This window comes from Eulemur rufifrons, chromosome 7 (assembly GCF_041146395.1).
Source record: "Eulemur rufifrons isolate Redbay chromosome 7, OSU_ERuf_1, whole genome shotgun sequence".
Classification (NCBI taxonomy): domain Eukaryota; kingdom Metazoa; phylum Chordata; class Mammalia; order Primates; family Lemuridae; genus Eulemur; species Eulemur rufifrons.
Genome location: NC_090989.1, coordinates 281,814,136 through 281,831,828, shown reverse-complemented (window position 1 = coordinate 281,831,828; position 17,693 = coordinate 281,814,136). Strand labels below are relative to the sequence as shown.

General features: G+C 48.6%; 1 protein-coding gene across 8 annotated transcripts in view; it reads right to left on the bottom strand.

Annotated features, from left to right (window-relative positions):
* PRRC2B (proline rich coiled-coil 2B) overlaps nt 1-16,166 on the bottom strand; it is an 81,029-nt gene extending 64,863 nt beyond the window's left edge. For all 8 annotated transcript variants that reach the window (XM_069476962.1, XM_069476963.1, XM_069476966.1 and 5 more), the window contains exon 1: nt 16,053-16,166. The gene's annotated coding sequence lies outside the window, so the exon portion shown is untranslated. The remainder of the gene's footprint in view (nt 1-16,052) is intronic.
* Between the last annotated feature and the right edge of the window lie 1,527 nt (nt 16,167-17,693).

Below are 17,693 nucleotides of genomic sequence, written 5' to 3'. Positions count from 1 at the left end.
AAACCCATAAAAAATTAAAAATAAATAAGAAACAAGGCCTGTGCTGCAGACACCAAGGCACGTGTCCACCCTCCTCCACTTAGTCACAAGTCCTTCCTTGCCTGCCTGAACTACAGTCTGCTCCTGCCCACCCCTCCGCCACCCAGCTACAGCTCATCTGGCAAACCAGACGTCAAGCATTTGCTCGCACACCTTCCATGGTACCCCACTACTCCAGGGTCAAGTCCACATCCCCCAGCCCCACACTGGCCCCACGGCCTCCTCACCCTACCCCAGCCTCATCTCTGAAACACTGGGTTTCCATCTCACCCGCGGCTCACCTGGGCTGTGACTTGAGGACTATTTCTTCATGGATTAAATAAGGACGAACATACTGTTACCCACCTCGCAGGTCTGCTGTAAGGAATAAGTGGGAGAACAAATACCACGCGCTTGACCCAGTGCTTGTCATTAGTAGGTTCTCAACTGGTGGCAGCTGTCACCACAGCTGTGCTCCTGTTCCCTCTGCCGTACCTCCCTGCATCAGCCTCAATGACAGCACTCATCTTTCCAGACCCCGCACTGATGGTGAAGCCTCCGGTTTCCCCAAGAGTTGCTCTGGGTGCCGGGCAGACCTGGCACCTGTGCTTCTACCTCGTCCTGTGCATCAGGGACCTGTCCCCACACTGGTGTGTCATAGCCTAAGGACACTGGTGCAGAAAGCAGACCTTCAAAAACCATGAGGACAAATTCATAGATGTTTAGGATCTGTTGACAGACCCCTTTAATTAATTCACAGGAAACAGAGGCGCACTTTAATTCTCAGAAAACCCTCGAGATAAACACCCCACTGCGACTACATTTTAAACAACACTAAACTGCCCCAGTTTCAAGGTTTCCCACTTTAGGGCAATAAGTATGGATGTGCAGTGCAATCACAGGCTGATATTACAACAGACTGCCTTATGGAGGTGGAGAATCCTAGTCCTGCTCTTTGTTCATGTGTTTTTTCCACAATATTTTTAATAACAAAAGGAATATACGCTTGATACAGAAAAACTGTAAAGCTTTAAAAAAATACAGAAAATTATCTCCTCTAAACTAGCCTCCCAGATTATAACGCTGGGTCTCTCTTCACAAGCACACGTCACTTAAATTCTGGGTGCTACCATGCTGCAACACTAATTATCTGCCTCCCGCTACTGTTCTATTGTGTTTTCGTTATCTATTTCAACAGAGTTCAGAAATAAGGGTCATAAAATATTGTAAATTCATTCTAAACAGATTTGCTATGTTTAAAAGAATCATGAAAAATTAATTTTAAAGAAAGCTTAAGGAGGATGGCAGAAGGCCCAGCACAAGCACAAGGAGGAAGCCACCCAGCCCGCTGCAGCTGTCCCCGGCAACCGGCAGCTAGCTGGTTTGTTTACACCCAAAGCCTCTCCCCTGTAGGAATGACGTCACCTATAGCAAGCTGGAATCTGGGCACAAGCGCAGCAGAGGACGAATCAGGTGGCCTCTGGCAGGAAGCGACTTTCTGTAGCCCAGGACAAAGCATTTCCCCCACCTTCCCAAACCCTACGTCCTCAAGATTCACCACTGGAGGAACACAGGGGGGTAGAGATACAAAAATTGGTTCTATCATCCACCAACCACTGTGAGTCTATAAACTCCCACCTAACCTAAAGATAACTGTGGACCTCTCTGGGGCCAACAGTCTCTACAGAGCATAAACGCCCCCTGCAGGCTTTCCCTACACAAACTGCCAGAACAAGAAAGAGCCAGGAAGCCAAATGTCACCCCACCCACTTACTGTTTTCCCATCTATAAGTGGGGACAGAGAGCTGCTTCAGAAGGCTGAGATGATCACCAGGTGTAATACCAACGCCCCCAGTGCAGTGCTCCTTGGCACGGACAAGGAGTTCCACAGAGGAACTCTCCGCCTCCAGGCTGGGCTTCCGGCTCCCCTTCCCTAGAGGTCTGGAAGGACAGACCGAGAAGTTCACCCTCCGTATCTGTAAGAAGGTGTGACACATGACCAGACACCAAAACCAGCCCTTCCTTCTGGGCCTCGGAAAACTGTGCAGCCACCACAGCAAACAGTAGCTCTAGGTGTCCTGACACAGAAAGACAACCACGACTGATCACGTGAAAAGGGCAGCGAAGAAGAACACGGGACAAAAAGACTCAAACATCGATGTACATACATATGACTGTGTATGTGTATCTACAGGCACACGTATCCCAGAAATGACCCTTAATTCACTCCACGTGACTCACAGACGCACTGTTTAGAACGGGGACGGGGGGGGGGGGGGTTCTGGTTAAATGCGGCAGGAGGACTGCAGGCACGTACAGCTCACCCTTCTGAAACCCCCTTAAATGAAGATAAACAACTAAGAACTAAGAGAACTGGGAAGACGGCAATTTTGGCAGACAAAGAGTAGTATTAACAGATTAAGCAGACTGAAAGATGCTACAAAGTGAGCACTGTAGACGGGGCAAACCCCCATTCACCTCAGAGTGTCAGAGGCTCAGCAGGTGCTGGAGTAGCAGGTGCCTTGTACAGAAATGGGAGGCAAGGACGTCAACATGGAAGGATTGGCTGAAGGCTGCACGTATGGCAGCTAGACGCCCATGACCCCATCCCACTCCCCCACTGGATAAACTGAACCAGAGAAATCTAGACTTGAGAACAGCAGGGTCAACGGAGTAGGGGTGAGGAAAGGAGCTCAAAGAGGAGGCTAAGTAACAACCCTAGTAGCCAGCCAGCCAACCCCAGGCCCCCTTTGCCGCTGGCCTCACAGCAGGACCGCAGCAAACATACGAAGTCCCTCTCTCCACTGCCCAGGCAGAAAGTCTCCTCTTGAAAAATCAGCCCCAGAGAAAGAATACCAACACTTGGTTCAAGAAAGAAAAAAAGGCCGGCCTCCCACCCAGATATCTACCTACACTGAGGAGCCCACCCAGTTTCCAATCAGCTGTGTGTGCCCAAGACCCAGGGTATCCAAGAGATCACCAACTGAAAGATACCAAATAAACAGACAATGCCAGGTCCCAAAGATAAAAAATAGGTAATTTAAAATTAAAATCCTCAGGGCCAGGCGCAGTGGCTCACGTCTGTAATCCTAGCACTCTGGGAGGCCGAGGCGGGCAGATGGTTTGAGCTCAAGAGTTTGAGACCAGCCTGAGCAAGAGCGAGACCCTGTCTCTACTAAAAAAAAATAGAAAGAAATTAGCTGGACAACTAAAAATATATAGAAAAAATTAGCCGGGCATGATGGCGCATGCCTGTAGCCCCAGCTACTCGGGAGGCTGAGGCAGTAGGATCACTTGAGCTCAGGAGTTTGAGGTTGCTGTGAGCTAGGCTGACGCCACGGCACTCACTCTAGCCTGGGCAACAGAGTGAGACTCTGTCTCAAAAAAAAAAAAAAAAAAAGTGGTGTAATGAATACATTTGAATAAAACTGAATTTAAAAAATAGTTCTGGCCAGGTGCAGTGGCACATGCTTGTAATCCTAGCACTTTGGGAAGCTGAGGCAGGAGGATTGCTTGAGGCCAGGAGTTCAAGGCCAGCCTGGGGAACTTAGCAAGACCCCATCTCTACCAAAAAATAAAAATGAAAAAAAAAATAAGAAAAATTAGCCAGGAGTGGTGGTGCTCCTGTAGTCCCAGCTAGCTACTCGGGAGGGAGTCTGAGGTAGGAGGATTGCTTAAGCCCATAAGTTGGAGGACGCACTGAGCTATTATGATGCCACTGCACTGTAGCAGGGACAAAAGAACAAGACTGTTTCACAAAAAAAAAAAAAAAAAAAAAAAAAAGTCCTGTGAAACAAGAAATAAAACAGATAACCACTCAGAGAAAGGTACTAGTATTCGCATTTTATAGACAAGACACTAAGGCTCACCAAGCTTAAAAGGCTGACCCAAGGTCACTATCATCCAGTTAGGGAGAGTCAAAAACCCTGAACTTGAACCCAGGTCAGTCTGACATCCAGAGCTACTCAGAAAGTGTCAGGCACTGGAGAAACAAAGTCTGCCACTGTGATTGTGAGGTCCATCCCATGGGCCCCAGAGAATGACCACAATGCCCTAGTGCTCCCTGGGCCGAGGTGAAAGTGAAGTGCAAGCATGGCCTGGGTGAGGTCTTCACTGACACAGCGTCCCATTCCCCCAGAAGCCGTGCCAGCTCCAGGCTCCTCGCTCACGGGGGTCTGCCTTGAGCTCATGGGCAGGCGGACAGGCTTGGGCTGAAGCCTGCAGGACTCTGGCGAAAATCTCATTTGCAGTCTGCAAGGAGTTACTGCCTACTTCCCCTTTCAAATATGCAGTTAATTTAGCAGCTGGGGGGAAAAAAGACAACTCCGATTTCAATATACAGCTAGGAATGAACAGTTGGACAGATATGCTATACAAAGGCCTCCCTTCCCAACATCAAAATTTAACAAGGACCTGGCCGACACATAAGAGAAAAAGATAAAATACATAGGTCTATTTCAGTTTCGCCTTCATTTTCCACCTCCAAATAATGACAAATTAGCAAACAAGTACTTTGCAAATGCAACCAAAATCTAAGTTCTTTATTGTAAATCTCATTTAGTAGGAAACAGAACACGGAGACAGCATTTGTATTGGATTTTTCCTTCTAACCAGATCAACAAAGCCGTTTCCGAAGGCCCCTGACACATAAACAGAGACAGATGATCGAATGGGTTAAATTCACGGGAACCATCGGGCCCCAGCACCAGAAGCCAAGGCGCTCTGGACGGGTCAGAGTGAAATACAGTGAAATATGAAAGCTTGTAAAGCTCATGCCAAGAAAGAGACAGCTGCCGGGTCCCAGCCCAGCCCACTACACACAGGCATGTCTGTTTTAAAATGTGTATGAGTTACTTTTGCAATTAGCTACCTATGTTACTAATACACATTCAGTATAACAAATCAAATGATACTAAAAAACAATCCAACTCAAAAAGTGACTACTGTTAAACTTACAGACATCTTCCACACCTTTTTATTTTGCTTACATAAACCTATATGCAGAATTGTGGTCTTCAATTTTTATTCTACAAATGTGGAAAGTTACTATGTTAGGTATGCTGCAAACTGGGTTCTTCTCTTAATATACTGTGGTCATCTTTCTAAGAAAATACACAGCAACCTACCTCATTCTTTTTAATGCCTACAGAGCATTCCATCACATCGTGGCGTCATATCTTATTTACCCATTGTCCTACAGACAACTATGTACTGTGACAAACCTACAACCAACACTCTAGTACATGTATGTATGCTTGGGCCAATATTTCTGTACCACCTGGCATTTCAATGAAGCACATTTTTAGTTTGCATCCAAGAAATCAAAGGCAGGAAGAAAGGCAAGGAGAGAATTGAGAACTGTAACCCCGCCCAGGGAAACCAATGGTAGGTAAATTACCTGGGAGTCAGATGCCCTTTAGCAACGAATGCCCAGAGGGACACAGAACCTGCTTACCAAAAACAAACAAAAAAAACCCCACCTTCCTCTGCCCACCCTCCTTTAACTGTGGGATCCCACAGTGCAGGTGGAGGCAGAAAAGAGCCAACAGTGACTGTCAACAGAAGCTCCAGAGGAGACTCCTTAGCAACAAACCACTCCGACACTGAACTACTGTCTCCCTTAACCTGAGTGAGGACACACTCCCATCAGGCTGCCCAAGTACCATTGTGGCCGTGCAGCGAATCCTCCTAACAACCACTGAGGGGGCGTCCTTACCATCGTCCTAGCTGCACACGAGGAAAGGGAGGCTCAGCTGTGAAGGAACAGGCCAAGGTCCTGCTGCTCTCACTGGACCACGTCACCTCAGAGCAGAGCCACATGCCCTAGGGTGTGTGTTTATACAGAGATGGTCATCAACAACTCAACCCCTACAAATGCACCTTCTCTTTGATGAAAATATGTAAATCCAAAGATACTGATGGGGGTGGGAGGCGGGTGCTAAAAGGGCTGAGCTGGTTTAAATGATCTCCAACAAAGCCCAAAGACTACACTTGGAACCCACACACGCTGGAGGAAACCCAGGACAATTACCATCACTGGGCCACTGATCAGATCTGGCCAGGTCTGAAGGAACAAAGTAACAGGGAGAACACAAAATAAGGGCCAGGTGTTCCCCAGGGGTAGTCACAGGCATGCCCGTCTGTGATTTCAGCAAGGCACAAAAGAGGAACATGTGCCCTCACTGCAAATATACTGCCTTTATTCATTTATTATTCATAATAGGCCAATGTTATAAAGACCTTACCCACTTCACACAACTCCCCTACTCCCCAACCCACTGTCTCCTCCAAACTCCTAAAAAGCCAGAATGAACAGCCCCACTACCCTAACAAGCTCATATCACAGGGACGCGGCCCATCCCCCCACCCCCCAACCTCCCCATGTGGATACCAAATCATAACGCTTTGGGATCTTTGGAGAGCAGCACTTGTTAAGTAAACCTACTACTTGCCACTGCTGAATTTTATAGATACGATGTTATGATTTGTCCAGGTGTGCAAAGAATTACAACGCCCCCCCAACACACACATACACACACACACACAGAGGAAAGGGCTGAAGTGATAATGCTGGCAAACTGCGTATCAAATGTCCTTTACTCATCTTTACACTAAGGCATACCTATAAACATCCACATCTCCCATCTTCTAATGGTCATTTCAGGTTTAGAACTTGTATGTATAATTAAAATATTCCCATTAGTTGAAAAAAATTCTTTTCAAGACAGCAGTCATCTCTTGATACTAAAAAGGAGTAACAGCAGGGAGGAAGGAATGGCTTTCATTTTCTATTTCGTGCACTTCTGCAGCGTTTAGATTTTTTGTAACTAGCCTGTATTGTAACTGTTACATTGTTTTGAAGGTCTCAGTAAACTGAGCCATACAGACTCAACACCTTACACTGTTCCTGAGCTGACTGGGTTCCCTGCTGCGAGCTAACTGCATCCCAGGAATGCATCCCAATGCTACAGCAATGCTAGAAACAGGTTCTACCCCATTTGGCAGACAAGAAAAGTGAGGCTCCAGAACAAGAGATTATGTGTTCAAGGTCCCAGGTAGGTAGGTAGGTGTTAAGTGGTGAAAAGGAACACTCCTGCCTGCCCGAGGCCAAGTCAGAGCTGTAGCTGGCCAAACTGCAGGTCCTCCCTTGCAGCTAGAACCCACGAACTGCCTTAACATGCCTACCTGCCTTCTATCCAAGACATTTACCTAGAACTCTCCCAGAACAGAACACACCTAGCATAAGGCAGCAGTCAGGGATCAAATGCCCTTGTTAGCTGGAAAAGATGTCACAGTGACGTTTAACTTGGAGAGATGAACTGAACAGCAGAAAGAGCTCCAATGCACCCAGTCCACAGAATGGCCGGTGCTGGTTAAGGTTTCTGAGCTCTTGGAGATGAAGGCATGGGCTATTTGATTTGGGTCTACAATTTTTAGCACCTAGTACAGGGCTTAGCACACAATTAGAAGCCCCAACATATAGTAAACAAATGAGCCCCAAGTGTATAAGCCTCCCTACTCCAAACCCCCAGGCCCTGGTCGAGTGTTGACTCCAGGAACCATTAATAGCTACTGTTTATTGGAAGCCTGCTTGCCTTGCGCCAGGTCCCTTATAAACACTTTGGCACATGGCCCTCTGAATCCCCCCCCAATTCTATGAAGGTGTTACTACCACATTTTGCAGAGGAAGAGAATGGAGATTCAAAAAGACTAAATAACTGCCCCCGGGTCACCCAGCTTGTAAGTGGTAGAACATGCATTTGAAGGCAGCTGACCCCAAAGCGGGGCTTCCAACATGGGGTGCTGCACGGTGCATCTAGCACCTGCCACAGTGAGCTATTCTCCACCAGGAGGACCAGCAGGAGGGGCACGGCATTCTGAATTCTCCCTAGGTTCAAGCTAACAATAACCACCCATGGGGGCCAGAGTCGTGTGGTTCTAAACTATGTCTCCTCTGGGCACTCATCTTGCCAGAGCACAGCAAAAACTGTCCCCAGCCTAGTCTGATGAAACACCACCCAGGCATTTCCAGGTACTTCGTTTCTGCAGTCACTACATCCACTAGGCATGATCTCCTGGAAAAGCTGGGGGGAAGAGGGGGGCAGAGGCCAAGAGGTTGAGTAGGGAAGTAAGCAGATGTGCACAACAGCCATTATCAGGAGATGCAAAAGAGGATCAGCCTGCAAATAAATTCCACGTCAAATGATTAACAGCAACAAAACCACCAAGGGCTGCAAAATGTGAGCCTTAGAAATCTCCAAAGGGGCCACATATGGAAAAACTGCAAATGGAGGAGGTCTCTGAATTGTATACAGCAGGCTCTAATGTGTAACGGCTGGAAGAAAACACCATTTCAGTTGATGGGGAAAATCAACCTTAGACCTGGCTACCTGTGCCTCTCCAAAGCCTGCTTCTAGTCCCCGTGCAGCCTGCAGCTGAGCAAGATGCCCAGAGTGACGCCTCCCCCGGCCATTTCTGCAGTGGAGGCCCCAGTGACAGGAACTGTTTCTCTGATATGCTGCCTGTCTAAACTGATCAAAACAGAAGAGCCTACAGTGACCACAGAAAGCCTAAAACAGTGGCTGCTTTTGATTGGGAAACATACAAAACCAAAATGACCCCCAAAAGCTATTCATTTGGAAAAGCCCACGGTTCAGCAACACATGCTCACACATAGCATCGTATATAAACTGATAAGAGTTTTCTGAAGAGGAGTTTAGCAGAATTCTTACCAAAATGCTACTCAACTGCAAGAGCCCACAAGGCAGAAACACACTCTCAAATACTATTATATACAAATTGCATGTTTTTGAAGAGAAATTTGGCATAGTTTTACCAAAATTGTGTAATATCCCAAAATTACAAAATAGCCTAAATGTCCACCAATAGGAGACAGGTTGAATCAGGTATATCCACAAAATATTCTCTGGAGTTGCTAAAACAGATGACATAACCCGTCTGTATGGCTGTTGTGGAGCACAGAGACGTTTTGTCCTGTGAAAGGGCAGCAAGCTTTAAGAATACAGACGTGTATGGACAACACGAAATTTTCTTCCTGGTAGGAGTCACAAGAAACTTCTCACAGTGGTTTCCTTTCCGAGGGACTGAGGAAGAGCCTTTATACCTCTACAGACAGCTTAAATTTTCTAACTACCTTTTTAAAAAAGTCAACTGGGAATACCTGGGCCATGGGATTATGAGCTATTTTTTCCTTCTTTATACACCTGTATATTTTAAAAAACATAATATTATTTTTAAAACATTAAAAGAGTATGGTAGATCTGTCTATATTAATATGAAAAAATGCTCATAATATTTTTAAATGCAACTTACCATACAAGAAAGGATAGTATATTCTATCTTTGTTTTTTAAAAAACCTAACTGCATGATGCCATATTTACCTGTGCTGAGAGTCCAGAAGGATAACACACCACATTGTGAACAGTGGTTACGGGAAGTTGAGAAGAGAGCTTTCATTTCTCATCATACACTTGCTTTTTCTTTCCTTCTCGCAACAATTATGTATACTTTTGTAACTAATTTTTTAATTAAAAAAAAAAACCCAGAAAATTCCACATTATGCTTCAGGACAACAATCTGTCTCCCTGACGACTGCCGAACACTCAGTCCATTCAGCCCCACTGACAGGTCAGCCAGGCAGGAGTGACGGTGCCCCTCCCAGACAGGCCTGTGTTTTCTGTCCCAGCCTGGAACAGAGCTGTTCTTTAAGCTCTGAACTGTATGTAAACAACACCTGCCCAAAAAAGCTCTGGAAGACACAAAGGAACCATGGAAAGAGTGAAGATGACCTCCTTTTTCCAGTAGGTCCTGCAGCGATCCACTGCATGGTTCTGTACAAAGAGATCCTCCCGAAGCATGTTGGGAGAGTCCGTGCAGGCTTTCCGGGGCCAGTCATTCTCTGCCCTCCTCTCAGCTGGCCACTGGCCATACTAGAGCACTTGCATAACGTCATGTTCAAAAGGCTTCAGTGCTCTGGAAAGCAGACTGACCCAGGAGCTCTCTTCCGGGACCCATACATTTCTGATTTCAACATGGAAACACATTTTTAACATTCCAGGGCTCAGCATACGATTTCCAAGGGATGCTTATTGCAAGTCTGCTCCATTTTCCACCAGGCCTTCTCCGACCACCCCACACCCAGGCTGAGTAGGGCTAGGCTTAGTGGGCTCCTATGAGACCCTCTCACACAGCTCTGTTAACTCACCTACACGTGTCCAGTCCACGGAGTGCCTTCTGTGTCAGACACCTAGCACACAGGGTGAACCAGAAGCAGTGGAATTCTGCTTCAGGGTACACTCACTCTACTGGGGGAAAGACCAATTCAATAAGTAAAAACAAAACTGTATTTACAAATTGTCATCCATCGATGGATGAATGGATAAACAAAATGTGGTATATACACGTAATAGAATATTATTCACCCTTAAAAAGGAAAGAAATTCTGACGCACGCCACAGCATGAATGAACCTTGGAAACATTACACTAGGTGAAATAAGCCAGACACAAAACGACTAATACCGAATGATGTCACTTATATGAGGTACCCAGAGCAGTCAAATTCACAGAGATAGAAGGGGGAATGGTGGGTGCCAGGGGCCGGAGGCAGGGGCCATGGGGAGTTAGTGGCTAATGAGTGCAGAGCTTCAGTTTGCAAGACGAAGAGAATTCTGCGGATGGAGGGTGGTGATGATCTCGCAACACTGTGAATGTACTTAATGCCACTGAACTGAACACTCAAAATAGTAAATTTTATGTTATGTATACTTTACCACATTAAAAATTGTTTTAAAAAACTACTTACAGTTTATGAAAAGTGCAAAAAAAAAACAAAAAAAAACACAGTATGGGGCTGCAAAAGAAGCACAGGCGGGTGATGGCAAAGAGGTCGTCGAGGGGTTCCCAGGCCTCTTTAAGGAGGTGCTTGCCTTCTCCCCACTGGATCTCAGGCTCCTGAGGAATGCCAGTGGGCATCCACACCTCTACGTCGCCAGGACAAGAAGCGTTCAAGGCAAGAGACTTGTCCAGACTCAAACCAGTACCTGAAGTAAGACCCCACACCCCACTCGTGACAGGGCTTCACCAGGTCTGAGACATCCAGAACCTAGTGGCTCCTGGGTGGCAAGGAAGGTGACCGACGCAGAAAACCGATTCTGTGCAGGAGAGAACTGAAGAACCAGACTGCACACCCTGACCCCAGAAATCCCATTTATGGGAGAGAATCAGCCATGTGGACCAAGATTTACAAGCCAGGATGCTCCCTAAAGTTGTTTATAAGAAGGAAAAATAGGTAACAACAACCTAAATGTCTAATAATAAGGTCTAAATGATTCATGGCATATCTATAATGGCAATTGTACAATTATAAAAAATGTCTTCAATAACTTAGGGAATACACTATAATATTAAGAGGAAAAAACAAACTATCAACTGTGTATACAGTTGATAGCATTGCTGCAATTTTTTTTTTTTTAAGACAGAGTCTCACTCTGTTGCCAGGGCTAGAGTGCTGTGGCCTTAGCCCAGCTCACAGCAACCTTAAACTCCTGGGCTCAAGCAATCCTCCTGCCTCAGCCTCCCGCGTAGCTGGGACTACAGGAGCACCACCACGCCCGGCTCATTTTTCTATTTTTAGTAGAGACAGGGTCTCGCTCTTGCTCAGGTTGGTCTGGAACTCCTGAGCTCAAGCGATTAGGGATTACAGGCTGAGCCACCGCCCCCGGCAACGTTGTTGCAATTTTGAAAACACAAACATAATATTAGAGGAAAGAAAACACACCGGAATCTTTACTGTAGTTTTTTCTGGATGGTGAAGTTACAGGTGATTTATATTTTTATTTTGGTATTTACTCTTCAGTATTTTCAAATTTTTCTTCAGTGAAAACATTACTTTTATCAATGGAGAAAAATGTATTCAAAGGGCCTTGCACAATACCTAGCAAATGACAGATGCTCAAGGAGTATCTCTGTTGCCTGACAGGTGAATTAAAAATGCAATCAATACTGCTTCTGCAACACCGAAGAGGAAAAGGCTGCTGGTTTTCTTGGAAAGGAGGAAGAGGATATAAACTGGAGCTACAGAACAGGCTGCAGAGGTAAGAACGGAAGGAAGTAATGTAAGAGAATGTGAAAGACTGCCAGCAACTTGAGATACTTCATTTTGCCCACAGATACCTCCTGCTGCATGCAGAGCTTTACAAACCAGTGTTGCTGCCAGCGTCTTACAGCTCAGAGGAAGGCTGCTTCTCAGGTCTCACGGAAAACCAACAAGTACAGCTGAGAACAAAGCTAGGCAAGACTTCTGGCTCAAGTAACTAAGGCAAACCTCCCTCCCAGTGCAAAGAGATTTCCCACATGCCACCCACAGACATAAACAGTGATATCACCCATGGCAAGGCCCAGGTCTGCCAGCTCCCAGGTGAGTACGCCCGGTCTAAATGGAACCTTTTAAACCTAAAAGCTGGTCATGAGCAGTATTATTTCACCAGAAACCTCACCATCTTCTCTCTCTTTCTCCAACCTTGCACACCATACACAACGCTTTTCTTTGTTCAAATGACAGACCCAAGGTTCCTGAGGCTGCACAAGTCCAAGAAAGAATCTTAAAAAGAAACTGAGTTATGATTTGAAAAGATAGTCTAGTTAGCACTGCCTTTCTACATGGAATTTATTTACAAACCAAAAATATGAGATTTAGAGCAGGAAAGCCCAACAGATGTCTGCCGCAAAATTTATTTTTCAGGGAGAAATGTGTTGTTTTAAAATCTAGTATAGGTAGGCCCTATTTAATACCTGCCTGCCCATGACAAGACATGTACGTTTGACAGTAGAGAAGCCTCATTATTGAATTTAGAAATACATGCCCTGGCCCCTTTAGCCTATTCTAGTTTGAAATAGAAACCAACACAGAAATGATCAATCTGCAACGGTAGAATAATGAGACATATAACCAGCACACAGCCATTAGCAACATGAGTCAGTACTTTGTGCAAGGCAAAGAAAAAAAAAAAAAAAAAGCTTGAAAGTACAATGAAATAATCCTTTAGGAAAAAAAGAGAACTGAAATTCAAAAAGGGGTGGGAGTGGTGAACAGGCCAACAAAAGGCTTAACAAAAATCCATCAGCCAAGCCCAAGGCAACTAGTCCCCAGCAGGAACCAGTTCTGACTTGCCATTCCTGAAATTCCACTCTCCCGAGGTTTCTGGCTCTTCATTCTCCAGGTTTTCTTCTTATGCATTTGGGCCCAGTGGAGACTGGGGAGGGCCCAGGGCACTGTAAGAGACGTCAGGCCCCCCACAAAGGGCTTAGGCAAGGTCCCTGCAGTCAGCTTTAAGGACCCGGTAGATAACCAAAATTCACAGGTAATCAAAAAGCTTGGTGGGAGGGGCAGCTTTTCTCCTTCCCTAGAACATGCAGTGCAGGGCCAGACTGGGCCAGAGTGAAGTCGAACAGAAAGGACTGGCCAAGAGGCAGAATGAGAGGAAACAAGAAGGATGACGTGACCCTGCTAAGACATCTCAGTCCCACAGCCAGGAGGCCTTGGGGGTGGGGGTGAGGGGGTAGGAGAGGTGTGAAGCACAAAAGTTTTTTTATAAAAAATCCAAGATGGTTGTAGGAATATCAAAAAGAACCAAAACACATTCCCCACATAAATGCAGAACCACTGTATGTCCAAGCAGAGTGTCTCCAGGGCCTTTAACAAGTTAACAGGTTTGGCCAAGAGAGGACCTGGGTCTTGTTCTCCCCCTTTATAAGCCTCAGTCCTTCCACGGTCTCCAAACAGCAGACACCCAGGCCTGGCTGAGCTCCCTGGCTCTTCCAAGCCATTCTGGTGCTTCCAGACAGTCGGCTGATGGTCATGACAGTAAAACATTAACTGGCCATAGAATGTGGAGTGGAGAGGTCACAGCTCCATCAAACAGAACAGGAGAAAAAGGTCAGGAATTCAGAGAAAGGGACCAGAAAAATAGGTAACCAACAAAAACAACATACATTTCATCACCTTCCTATGGGGGGGAAATACTTCATTACAAATCTTATGTGAGGCTCCCAAGAGCCCCAACAGATACCCAAGGCAAGCATAATTATTCCCATTTTACAGATGCAGGGGCTGAGACTACCCAACAAGGATCAAAACCCAGCTGGTCAGGCTCCAAGAGACACACTTGCCCGAACAAGCAAAGGCTCCCAAATGATTATTTGCCAATCCCAAAGGAAAGCATTCTCCAAAGGCAGGACTCCTTGGCCCTCTGCTTGTCCTGAGTTATCTTCTACCATTCTAGCCCTGCCTTAAAATGACCTGTTACCACACACCCCAGGTCTACTTAATTCCTGAGGGCTCAAAACACTCCTTCCCATCCATGTCTCCCCACAGAAGCCCAGCACTGAATAAGCACCCACTGTTTTGTGCCTTCAATTCCTTCTCTCGTCTATGCCGTGGGCCAGCACCTGTGGCATCCACAGGCACAGCTGGGCTCTACGGGTGGCACGCACTACAAGTGGCTAACCTCTGTCCTAGGACTTGACAGCAGTTATACAAACGGCCGTACGAGGAACAACTATTGAGCACCAATTGTGTGCCAGCCTTCTGCTAGGACGTGCCATCTTCCCAAACCTACCAGGTGGAGGGTGCGATGTCCCTATTCATGCCAGTGAAGACTCAGAGACCCACAGTTGCACAGCTTAGCAAGATCTGCACCCCAAAGCCTGAGCCTCCTCAGTACCACCTTACACCACATTGCTGTGCACAGACATGGCTAAATGGCTGCAGTTAGATTCGGAGAAACCCACGCTAAGACTTCAGACAGATGGTTACAAAAACCGAACTGGATAATGTATAAAGCCACATCAAATGCACACTAAACCTTAAAGAAAAAAAAAAAAAATCTTAGGGAAAGTTTTAACAGTCCTGTAAACCAAAGGCTTTTAAAGCTTTCTGCCAGGCAGCCATTTAGCAAATGACACACTCAAAAGGCCTCCCCAGCCCCCCTTCGCCCACTTCCTTCAAGCACACCACTGCCTTGAAAAACACCTCTTCTTGCCTAAAGGTGGGCTCCGACCTCCCACGATATTTAGAAAGAACAGAAAAGAAAAAAATAAGAATAAACCACCTTCTAATTTTATGAAGGCAAATCCACTCTTGAGAGGCCCAAATTTCAACAGTACTGTATTTCTTACTTAGAAGGGAGGGGGGAACAGAAAAGGAGAAAAAAAAAAAAAAAGAACCATCTGGCAGGCCCCGAGTAGCGACATCCTGTTTATTATTAAACATTTTTAGCAATAGAGCATTAAGTGTTTTGAAAATAACCCTGTTGTTCCCGCATTCGAGCCGAGCCTGCCTGGGCGGCCATTCACCTCCCCTACCCCGCACGCAGGCCAGCAGCCCGACCACCGGCTTCGGCCCGCCGGGCCCGGGTCCGCCGGACCGCGGGACCCACCTCGGGGAGGCGTTTTTAAAAGTAAGCAGGATGGCGCTGGGGAGAGCCGGGCACCGTCCCCGGCATCCGGAGACCACGGGAGCGCGCTCGGCCGCCGGAATCCGGGCGCGGAAAGGCCACTCCAGGGGACCCTCCGCCCCACCAGTCTCCCAGGACCGCGGCCGAGCCCCGGCCCCGCCCCGGCGCGCACCCCAGCTCCGCCGGCGCCCAGGCCCGGCCGCGGCCTGTGGGGGCGGCCTCGGGCCGGCGGGAGGCGCGCGGCCCCCGGACCCCGCCCGCCCGAGCCCGAGGCCGCGCGGCGCCGCCACAACAATGGCGAGCGCGCCCGGGCCCCCCGCCGCCCCCCGCCGCCCCGCCAGGCCGCGGCCCCACAGCCCACCCGGCGGGGAGGCGGCGGCGCCCGGCCCGGCCGCGCTCGCGGACAGAGGTCGGCCGGACCTCGGGGCTCGCGCTGTCAGTCAGCGGCCGCGGGAGACAAAGCCCGGCCGGGCCGCGCCGCCTCGGCGCCTCCATCTTAGCGCCGCAGCCGCCCCGCCGCCCCCGGCCCGGCCCGCGCGCCCCGCGCCCCCCGGCCCACCTGGTCTGGTTCCGCGGGCGCGACTGGGCCGGGCGATGGCGGTCGGGCGGCGGTCGGGCGCGGAGGCGGCGGGATGGCGGTGGATTGCGCGGCGGCGGCGCGGGCTGCTCGCTCGCTCGCTCGCTCGCTCCCTCCCTCCCGGGCTCGCTGCTCGCTCGAGCCTCCGAGCCTGTGTCTCGCCGCTCGCCTCCCTCTCGCGCTCGGCTCCCCGCCCCCCGCCTGCCGCCGCCCCCGCCTCCTCGGCCTCCTCCTCCCGCCGCCGCCGCCCGCAGCCTGGGCCACGCAGCGCCCCCTGTCGCGCCTCCCGGGAGCGGCGGCCGCGGGCACCGGCGGGGCCGAGGGGGCGGGGGGAAGGGGCGCGGGAGACGGGGTCTGGCGGGAGGAGGGGGCTCGGAGGAGGGGCCCGGGAAGGGGCAGGCGCCCGGAGGAGGGGCGGGGGGAGAGAAGGGGCCGCGAGCCTGCAGGAGGGGGCCGAGCAGGGCCGGAGGCCCGGGGAGGGGAGGGAGGAGCGGCTGCAGGAAGGGGGGCAGGGGTGCAGGGGCCGGGGCGGGCGAGGCCGGAGGGAGGGAGGGGGGAGAGCCCGGATCTCCGCCCTCTCCCCCTTCACAACTGCAGTGCCTCCTGACAGCCTGTGAGCCGGATTTTGTTAAAGTGTGTATGTGCTGTACGCACGGAAAGGAAGCAGAAATAATACATTGTTCAGTTCTAAAGCAAGGTTGTTGCACAATGTGGATACTTAATGCCATTTTTATAAAATGAAAAATAATAAACCAATCCTCTGGAGTGTTTGTTGCATATTTGTGTGAATGCAAAACAAAAGCTCTGGGAGCATGCCCTCCCCTCTCAGTTACCTCTGTGGTCTGAGGTTGGGAGAGCTGAGGAGGGTTCTTACTTTTTATTCTAGACACCTTGGCAATTAGAAAAGCAATTTCAAAAAGGAAAGACAAAAAAGAAAGGAGCTGAGGCCTGGCATCCAAATCATCCCACTCCCCTGTTCCAGCCACTTGTGCTTACATACTGAACACCAGCTGCCAGCCTTCCCTCTCCTGAAGGACTTGGCTTGGTTTGTCTCATTTAATTCCAGCCCTGGGGCAGATATTATTGTTCCAATTCACAGCTGAGAAAAAGGAGGATCTGAGAGGTTACCTACCTTGTCCAAGGCCACACAGCTAGCTAGACCCAGAAGGAAAATTAACCTACTTCAGCCTAACTCCAGAACCTCAGAAGCCAGGCTGGTGAGATTTGGTACATGGGAGTGGGATTCTGGGTAATTTTAGAGCCTTCTTTATACTTCTCTCAATTTTCCTACATTTTGTCCATGGTTTTGTTTGGTTTTGTTTTGTGGGGTTTTTTTTCTTTGTGGTTTTTTGTTTTTTTTTTTTGCAACAGGGTCTTGCTCTGTCACCCAGGCTGGAGTGCAGTGGCATCATCACACCTCACTGCAACCTCAAACTCCTGGGCTCAGGCAGTCTTCCTGCCTCAGCCTGCCAAGTAGCTGGGACTACAAGTGTATGCCACCACGCTCAGCTAATTTATATATATATATATTTTTTTTTTTTTTTCTTGGTAGAGACTGGAGTCTCACTATGTTGCTCAGGCAACCTTGAACTCCTGGCCTCAGGTGATCCTCCCACCTCAGCC